Source organism: Lathyrus oleraceus, chromosome 1 (assembly GCF_024323335.1).
Source record: "Lathyrus oleraceus cultivar Zhongwan6 chromosome 1, CAAS_Psat_ZW6_1.0, whole genome shotgun sequence".
NCBI classification, from domain to species: domain Eukaryota; kingdom Viridiplantae; phylum Streptophyta; class Magnoliopsida; order Fabales; family Fabaceae; genus Lathyrus; species Lathyrus oleraceus.
In genome coordinates this window covers 451,354,582-451,364,920 of record NC_066579.1, presented here as the reverse complement: position 1 = coordinate 451,364,920, position 10,339 = coordinate 451,354,582, and the positions used below count along the sequence as shown (strand labels likewise).

Below are 10,339 nucleotides of genomic sequence, written 5' to 3'. Positions count from 1 at the left end.
GCATGGCATGGTTCATGAGTATAAAGTGCATCTTGCAAACATGAGTTCTATGGGTGACTTAGCTTACCATTTTTGTTCATCATTTTTGTCCATTGCCTTTCATCTTAAGAGTTATAAGAATAGTATTATACACTAAAATACATTTTTACTATTGCCTTTTGGTAAACTGTTAACTTTTTGGTCAACAAGTTGACCAAAATCATACTTAAGCTTTCTTGATTGGTTTGAATCTTATCTTATAATATTAATTCAAGTTTCAAATGTGGAGAAAGTGTTTGAAAATTCAAATTGAAGCATAATTGGAGGGAAAGAAAGTTTAAGTCTTATTTGAAGGAAGGAACCATTACATGATTCAAAGTTACATATACATCAACATTACACGAAATACCCAAGCACATGGACCTACTTCCTAACTAATTTAGTCTTAAACTCATAACTTCATCTTTATCATGATCTTGAAAAGCAATGCAAATGGCCAACAGATCATTGGCATCACAAAAAGGCATGGAAAACATATCAAGTTCGTCGACCTCATTCAATCTACAAGCAGTGATTCAACCTACAACAACCATTCAATCGTAAGTAACAAATAGTTCCAAAACAACTCACATAGATTGACAAAAACAAGTTCATGACAGTTCCAATGACAATGCATCACCTATCATTCCAAATAACATCAAGTAATGAGCAATTCAATCCATAATACTGCAAATTGAATCAATCAGTAGAGTTCAAAAAGCAGGCTTTCATTTCCACCATCGGGCTTGCAAATCAATGTTAAAAAGCAGACAATACAACTCAGAAAATTTTACTTCGTACCCCTACATTTAGCCTCATAGCCCTACAATTCTTCAAAAATACCAATTTTACCCTTAACTGGTTTTAACCAATTTACCATTTAGTTGAAACTTCCAAAAATTACACATTCCACTCTCGCACCGGAACTCCTGAAAAAAGACTTCCGATATGTATTTTTTCCAAACCGTAAGACTTCACAAAAGACATCCGGAACACACTAAGTAGTGAACCAGAAGTCTTCAAGAAAGAGTTCTGGTTCTTTAATAAAAAAGACACGTCCCGGAACACTTCTTGAAAGAGTTCCGGTAAACAAAGTGACACATACCAGAACTCTTTGAAAAAGTCTTTCGGTTTGTGTATTATGTATTTCGAAACTCTTTTTTGAAGACTTCCGGTTTGTTTTTTTTTTATTGTGCAGGAATGGAAAATCTTCCCCAAATATGTGTAGATACTTCTGATGCGTTTATAACGACTGAAAGATTTGGTACATGAGAAGAGGTGATCAGATGGATTAAAGAGGTTGAAATCGATAATAAAGTAACTCTTATTATCAGTCGTTCAGATACTAAAACAGGGAAGAGAGAGAAGTAACAAATTAATATTTGGTTGTGATAAAGGTGGGAAACACAAGAGTACTGATAGTGGAATCCAAAGTGCATCCAAGAAATGTAGATACCCATTTAAAATCAGGTAGACTCCGACGAAAGATGGGTCTGGTTGGAAGATTGATGTAAAATGTGGGTTACATAATCATGGTTTAATTGATAGATTAGAAGATCATTCCTTTATTGGTAGGTTGACCACAGATGAAAAGCAACATGTCGCTGATTTGACAAAGAGACATGTACCACCTAGACACATTGTTTTCCTTGCAAGATCCTGAGAATGTCACTCGGATTACGCAAGTATACAAGCATAAGAGTGTGATACAAAAAGGGATAAGAGGTCTTAGAAGTGAGATACAACATTTGTTTAAGCTTATTGAGGATGCAGACTATGTGTATTGGAGTCGAAAAAAGGATGACTCGGAAGTTGTGAGAGATATATTTTGGGTTCATCCTGATTCAGTTAAGTTGTTGAATATTTTTCCGATTGTGTTAGTTATATAACACCTACAAGACAAACAAATATAGACAACCTTTGTTTGAGATTGTTGGCATGACATCAACCGAGTTGACTTTTGCTGTTGCATTTACGTGAGCAAACAAAGAATTTTTGCTGGGTATTGGAGAAACTAAAAGAGTTGTTTGTGAAGAAAGACTTGTGTCCACAAGTGATTTTGACAGATAGAGATCTTGCTTTGATGAAAGCAATTGGAATTATGTTTCCCAGGTCGATTAATTTGCTATGTAGATTTCACATTAACAAAAACATTGGTGTCAAATGCAAACAACATGTGGTGAATAACCTGCAAAAGACGATAGACACGTTATGGATGGAAGTTGTTTGGGCTAGTGATGAGGTTGAGTATGATCAACGGTTGCATCAACTTGAGCAAGCATGTGTTGATTATAGTGGATTTATTAATTATGTGAAAGACACATGGTTGACTCCACATAGGCATAGATTTGTTGGAGCATGGATTAATCGAGTGCTACATTTAGGTAACACAACGACTAATTGGTACGTGTTATAATTTTTTATGTGTTATTTTTATATGTGATATTTTTTCTATGTATTTTTTATGTTACTTTCAATATTTTTAGGGTTGAATCTGCTTATTGGAAGTTAAAGCAGATGTTAGGAAACAATATAGGTGACATGATCAAATGTTGGGAAGCTATGAATAACAACTTGAGGTTACAACTGGAAAACATTAGAGCTTCTTTTCAAAAGAGTTTTTACGAAGTTGAGCACGCGCACATAAGTCCTTTTGTTGTAACCATAAAAGGGACTTATGTGCGCGTGCTCAACTTCGTAAAAACTCTTTTGAAAAGAAGCTCTAATGTTTCCCAGTTGTAACCTCAAGTTGTTATTCATAGCTTCCCAACATTTGACCATGTCACCTATACTGTTTCCTAACATCTGCTTTAACTTCCAATAAGCAGATTCAACCCTAAAAATATTGAAAATAACACATAAAAAATATCACATAAAAATAACACATAAAAAATTATAGCACGTAACGATTAGTCGTTGTGTTACCCAAATGTAACACTCGATTAATCCATGCTTCAACAAATCTATATCTATGTGGAGTCAACCATGTGTCTTTCACATAATTAATAAATCCACTATAATCAACACATGCTTGCTCAAGTTGATGCAACCGTTGACCATACTCAACCTCATCACTAGCCCAAACAACTTCCATCCATAATGTGTTTATCGTCTTTTGCAGGTTATTCACCACATGTTGTTTGCATTTGACACCAACGTTTTTGTTAATGTGAAATCTACATAGCAAATTAATCGACCTGGGAAACACAATTTCAATTGATTTCATCAAAGCAAGATCTCTATCTGTTAAAATCACTTGTGGACACAAGTCTTTCTTCACAAACAACTCTTTTAGTTTCTCCAATACCCAACAAAAATTCTCTATCTGCTCAGACTCCATATACGCAAATGCAACAGCAAAAGTCAACTCGGTTGATGTCATGCCAACAATTTCAAACAAAGGTTGTCTATATTTGTTTGTCTTGTAGGTGTTATCCATAACTACACAATCGAAAAAATATTCAACAACTTAACTGAATCAGGATGAGCCAAAAATATCTCTCTCACAACTTCCGAGTCATCCTTTTTTCTACTCCAATACACATAGCTTGTATCCTCAATAAGCTTAAACAAATGTTGTATCTCACTTCTAGGACCTCTTATCCCTTTTTGTATCACACTCTTATGCTTGTATACTTGCGTAATCCGAGTGACATTCTCAGGATCTCGATCTTGCAAGGAAAGCAATATGTGTCTAGGTGGTACATGTTTTTTTGTCAAATCAGCGACATGTTGCTTTTCATCTGTGGTCAACCTACCAATAAAAGAATGATCTTATAATCTATCAGGTAAACAATTATTATGTAACTCACATTTTACATCAATCTTCCAACCAGACCCATCTTTCGTCGGAGTCGACCTGATTTTAAATGGGCATCCACATTTCTTGGACACATTTTGGATTCCACTATCAGTACTCTTGTGTTCCCCACCTTTATCACAACCAAATATTAATTTGTTACTTCTCTCTCTTCCATGTTTCAGTATCTGAACGACTGATAATAATCGTTACTTTATTATCGATTCCAACCTCTTTAATCCATCTGATCACCTCTTCTTGTGTACCAAATCTTTCAGCCGTTATAAACGCATCAGAAGTATCTACACATATTTAGGAAAGATTTTCCATTCCTGCACAATAAAAAAAATAAAAAAAAAGGAAACCGGAAGTCTTCAAAAAAGAGTTCCGGAATACATAATACACAAACCGAAAGACTTCTTCAAAGAGTTCCGATATGTATCACTTTGTTTACCGGAACTCTTTCAAGAAGTGTTCTGGAACGTGTCTTTTTTATTAAAGAACCGGAACTCTTTCTTGAAGACTTCCAGTTCACTACTTAGTGTGTTCCGGATGTCTTTTGTGAAGTCTTCCGGTTTAGAAAAAATACATACCGAAAGTCTTTTTCTAGAAGTTCCGGTGTGAGGGTGAAATGTGTAATTTTTGGAAGTTTTAACTAAATGGTAAAAATAAAATGGTAAATTGGTTAAAACAAGTTAAAGGTAAAATTGATATTTTTGAAGAATTGTAGGGATATGAGACTAAACGTAGGGGTACGAAGTAAAATTTTCTACAACCCATCCTGAATCTGCAACATCCAGGGCCAACCCTGTGCATGTGAGCATGTGCTGCAGCACAAGACCCCAAATATTAGAGGGGCCAAATTTTAAATTTCTTTTCATAAATATTAATAAAAATAAATAAAATGTTATTAAAAAAACTCAATAATCGAAAAAAAATGTTATGATAAAAACTCAATACATACAACAATAAAAAATGATCAAAACTCAAAATAATTATAATTAAATTTATTTTTAATTTATATATAAATGTATTTTTAATATATTTTTTTAATTATTATAATTATGTTTTAAAAAAAAATGGACCCATTTTTGTAATTAGAACGGAACCCCCATATAATTGGATCGGCCCTGGCAACATCACAATAACAGTTATCAGTTCAATAACTAACAATTACATGACATATTGCTGGGATCAAAATGGAAAGAAAGACTACCTCCTTCGAATAGTAGCCCTTGATTTAACTCCTCCATGATGTCCCAATTTTACCCATTGGCCATGTCATACAGAACTCATCACTAAGTCTGCAAAACACAACAAATTGTCCATTGTCAAACCATAAATGCATAACAATGCAGTCACCTACAAAAATGCATAAATAAACAATACATTCCATAATTATATCACCACACCAGTTCAAGCACAAGTTCATCAATCATAACAATCCCAATGGCAAAACAATACTCAATAATTAGTAAAAAACCAATAATTTATAGTAGTACATGGAAAAACAATAGTTGTACATCAAAAAATAATAAGAGCAGGCAGTCCACCAACAAGATAAACCACACCAAAATCAGCAAATACACACATAAAGTGTGCCACACTTGAATTTTACAGTGGAAATATCAAAATTCTACAAGCAACAATTCGTGAGTTTTCATCTTTTGGGGACCATCCAAGATACACCTTAGTACACACTCACTCCACCAAAACGGATTCTCAATAAAAATCCCACAAAATTAGGGGATTCACTCCTCTTAACTAACAGAATGGAGGAACTCACCTCACTACCTCACACGATTCCTCACACATTTCAGATTTCACACACTTGAACAATGCCTTTCACACGTATTTTGTTTCCTCAGCACTCATTATTCATTCCATATAAAAAGAGGACACTATTCTATTCAGAGGGGGATAAAAAAATACTACTAAAATACTGCAAAAATATTCTCTCATCACCTACACTAAAGCCCGCTTCCATTAACCTCTCAAACTCATTATCAGAGTTTGGGCAAGGTTGAGCTACACAAATCCATCCCAAAGCATCCAAACAAGGTTCAAAAAACAGAGAAGAGGATGAAGGACATCGTAAACCATAAAGAAGAGAGAAAGAAGACTTATCTGAGTGTCGCCGAAGAGAGCATCACCAGACTAGCTCCGGTTAGCTAAGCCTCTTCACGCTTTTCTCAAAATTGTTGTACCTTCGTGTTCTCCGTGATTAATTGAGTAGAAACCCTCTATATATTTTTTTATTTGGTTGAAAGTGACGATTTAATTTTGGTTTTAAAATTCTAGGTTTTTACTGTAGATTGCGATTCGTTATTTTTGAGTGGTTATTTGTGGAATTCATTGCTGGATTTGGGTTTAGAAGGGCTGTTTAGGTGGGGTAAAGAGTTGGGGTTTGGATTTTGGGTAACTCATGGCGGCGTAGCCATGGTGTTCTTGGGCGCCACCGTGGATCTTCATACTCTCCGCCGTGGATTTCTTACTCCACCACCATGTTTGATTTGTTTGGATGAAGTTTTTGTTATTGGTTGTGTTAGGATAAAGAGAGACTGAGGGACCCGAGAGAGAGTGAAAATGGGAATATGAGCATTAGGTTGAGTCCCACTTGGGATTCCCTTTCCATTATTTTAGCCAGCATGGGACAAGTGGCTGCCGTTTTGGCTTCATCATAGCCACTTGTCCAGGGTTGACTTGGTGGTTGACAAGAGGATCTGGCGTGTGCAACTCCGTGGAACTTCCTGTGTATCCTCGTCTAGAATCGTATGATCTTGTTGACTATTCCAAACAGGTACATCGTGTGGTTTTGGTTGAGTCAAGATCATTGACTCTCATCCGGGCTTGCTGCCTTTGGGCCAATGCTCAAATTGCTATATGAACCCCCCCTGTGGCTACTAATGACACCCTTGCTTGTGCTGGATGTTGATTTTTGGCCCATTGTTTTGTCTTCCTCTTTTATTTTGTTGTTTTCTACTTTTATTTTGTTTTTATTATTTGTATTTATTTTATAGGATTATTTAGTCCAAGATTAATTAGTTTTTATAATAAATTTTAAGTAACTACTTGATTTAATTAGTTTAGTTTAATTAGTCTTTTTTTTAATTTGTATTAAATTAATTGATAATTTTTTATTTAAATTTTTTGAGTTATTATCTTATGCTTGAAAGATCCATTCACTTGTGCAACTTCTCTTTTCATCTAAACTATGTATTGTGTTTTATTTACATGATGATATCCAATTGTTAATTACGCCAAACATTATAATCACGTTAAACCATTTAAAAAAGTAAATATTTCTCGATTAAATATCAAGTCCATTTTCAATACCCCTGTAAGTCGATTGCTTTTAGCATCGTCATCAACCTCACATGGATTACTCTTGGGCTTTCTTACAATGAGACCTATTGAACTTTAATTAATTAATCAGACGGTTAATCCACCCAACATACCTTTAATTCACCTCAAACGCAAATTCAAAACCTCGATTCAACGTCGAGTATTTTATTAAACCAAAACTAATGAATTCTAATTATACCTAAACATAATTTAGAAGTGAAAATGGGATGGTTTCGAGCCTTTGACTCCTCTCCTCGATTGTTTGAGTACGAGTTCCCTTACTTGATTAGTCAAACAATTATCATTTCCCTTAAAAAAATTCTAAACCAATTAAATCAAATCATTTTCATAATAATCTAAATGAAAAGGGAGATAGTCTAGAGCCTTCGAATCCTCTCCTCAAATGCGTGGATATATAATTGCCTTACTCAGTCATTCGAGCATTTGTCGTTTATCTAAAAATATCAACCATACATAAATCTATTTTCATATTAACCTAGATGAAAAAGAAAGTGGTATATATCCTTCTATTCCCTTTCCCGAATACTTGGATAAGAGTTGTCTTACTCGATCATCAGAATATTCGTCATCCATTTAAAATACCTTAACTATTATCAAACCCTTTTGTAATTAATAATGAAAAGAGAGATGGTCTAGAGTCTTTGATTTCTCTCATCGACTATTTAGATATGAGTTGCCTTACTCGACTATCCGAGTAGTCGTCATCCAAATAAAACTTCTAACATATTAATCCAACTTGTCACCCCGTGTGATCAAAACTCTTTTCATAAAGAAAATTGTTTAATCCTTTCTAATGCACATAACAAATTAGTGCTTAAGTCTCCGTTGGGAGTAGACAAGGCAGTGTTTAGCCTTTAGAACACGATCTAAACAATTGTTCATTAAAAGACATTAACAAACCGTAGTTCCCCAAACTACGAATGCTCTGATTTCCTTATTGTATCATAAGGACACGTAGGCACAAGATTGCTAGATCTTAGCGAGCACACTAATAAAAAGCCCCACACATTCCCCCTTTTGAGGTTTCCTTTATTTTCTATTTTCAATCTTTTATTCACTCGAAGAAAACGAATAATATTAGCTAACATTCAAACCGTAAATTATACTAAAAGGTTCCCATTGAGTACATCGGACGTGAGGGGTGTTAATACCTTCCCCTTGCGTAACTGCCTCCCGAACCCGAATTTGGATGCGATGACCATTATTCTATTTTTAAAGGTTTTACCGATATTTTCCTATTCCTTCCTTGGGATAAATAAAGTTCGGTGGCAACTCTGTTTGAATCATTTTTCTGCGACCATCGCGAGGGATCGTATTTTTCGAGATGCGACAGCTGACGACTCTGTTGGGGACTATTGCTTCAAGCTAGAGAGAGTCAAACCTAACTTAGTTCAATTTGCGTTTGAGTGTTAACATTGTTTTTTTGTTTTCTTTATTATGTTATTGTTGTCTTTTTGTGATTTCTTGATTGATTCTTATATTGCTATTTGGGGGATCTCTGATTAGGCACTGTGTGAGATAGGCTCCCTACCAGAGTCTGAAAAAAATCATAGGATTAAGATGGTGGTTATGTAGTAGAGACCCATAAGGAGTCTTCCTTGTTGGCACGATTGGAAGATCATGCCTAGAGTAGATTCTCTTGAGATATTATTATCTGATGAGCCTTCGTCACGACAATAATGTTTTCAAGTTGGATCAATGACTCTAGGGACCTTTTAACCCGTGCGGTCCATAGTGGCTATGTAGTATTAACCTATGAGACTTTGGACTTGTTGGGTTAATACGAAAGCCCCAATCAGATGAGATCCCTTTGACGTATTACTACCTTACAGTAATATTTCCAACTTCAATCCATGACTCTGAGAACCTTTTTAGAACCTTGGGCTAAATGGTTATGTACTAGAGGCCCACAAGGATCCTTCCTTGATAGGACGGTAAGAAAACCTCATCTAGACGAGATTATTTTGAGGATATTATTGTCCGACGAGCCTTCGTCATGGCGATGATATTCTCAAAAAGGATCCATGACTATGGGAACCTACCAACTTTAGTGCCTACCCACGAGGTTCCAATAATCAAAGATACCTATCATCATAACCAATGTTGTAAAATCACCTATACTTGTGATCCTAAAATAATGCATAAAACATTGCATACTCATGACATAACATTCATATTTTTTGTTTCCAGGGAATCTAAGAATCATAAGTTGCAAGAATTCAAGAAGCATGGAATCAAACAAGAGAAGTACTTATTCTTTCAAGTTCAAAGAGCCTGATTTGAGCAGTCTATGTAACTTGGTATCTCAAATGCATCTGGTATACAGAGTAATCTTTGGGAAGAACTATGGAAACTTGCTTGGCATGTTGAATCAGAAGGTAGACCATACAACAATGGTGACTTTGGCTCTGATTGATGATCCACCCTTGAGGTGTTTCACATTCCAAGATTTCCAGCTAGCACCAATGTTGTAAGAGTTTAAGTGTCTCATCAGAATTCCCATGAAGAAAAAATCATTATTTATGGGGGTGGATGAATTATTGAAGCATTAAGTCATTTCTAAATCCCTTCACATGGATAAGAAAGAAGTTACCTCCAATCTAGGAGTCAAATGAAATACCAAAGGTTTCTCACTAAAGTTCCTCCCGGAAAGAGCTTATACTCTCTTGAATGCAAAAAGTTGGGAAGCTTGCTATGCTGCAATTGCTCTGGCTATTTATGGAATCATTTTATTCCTAAATATGGATGGTTTCATAGACATGATTGCCATCAATGTTTTCCTCACAGAGAACCTTGTGCCTACCCTCTTGGTAGATGTTTATTACTACCTAAGCTATAGACATGCAAAGAAGAAGGGAATGATTGCTTGATGTGCTCCTCTTTTGTACCAGTGGTTTTTTGAACATATTCCAAAGACAGGAGATTTTATGGAGCAGAAAGATGACATTTGGTCTTAAAGGTTGAGGTCACTTTGATCCAGTGATCTTTCATGGTATTCTAGAGAGAATATTGTCATGGAGATCATATTCCAATGTGGGGACTTACCTAACCTACCACTCATTGGGACCCAGGGTTGTATCAATTCCAATCCAGTTTTATCAGTAAGACAACTTGGGTATCCAATGGAGGGTCCTCCAGATGCGAGTTCTTTAGAAG

The 10,339-nt window shown here is 35.4% G+C and overlaps 1 long non-coding RNA gene across 1 annotated transcript; it reads right to left on the bottom strand.

The window, feature by feature from the left end:
- Window positions 1–299: 299 nt before the first annotated feature.
- On the bottom strand, window positions 300–6,853 carry LOC127083286 (uncharacterized). Its single transcript, XR_007788371.1, has 3 exons — window positions 5,034–6,853; window positions 659–705; window positions 300–559 (listed from the first exon to the last, which is right to left on the bottom strand). It is a non-coding gene; the product is annotated as an uncharacterized LOC127083286 (long non-coding RNA).
- Window positions 6,854–10,339: the final 3,486 nt, after the last annotated feature.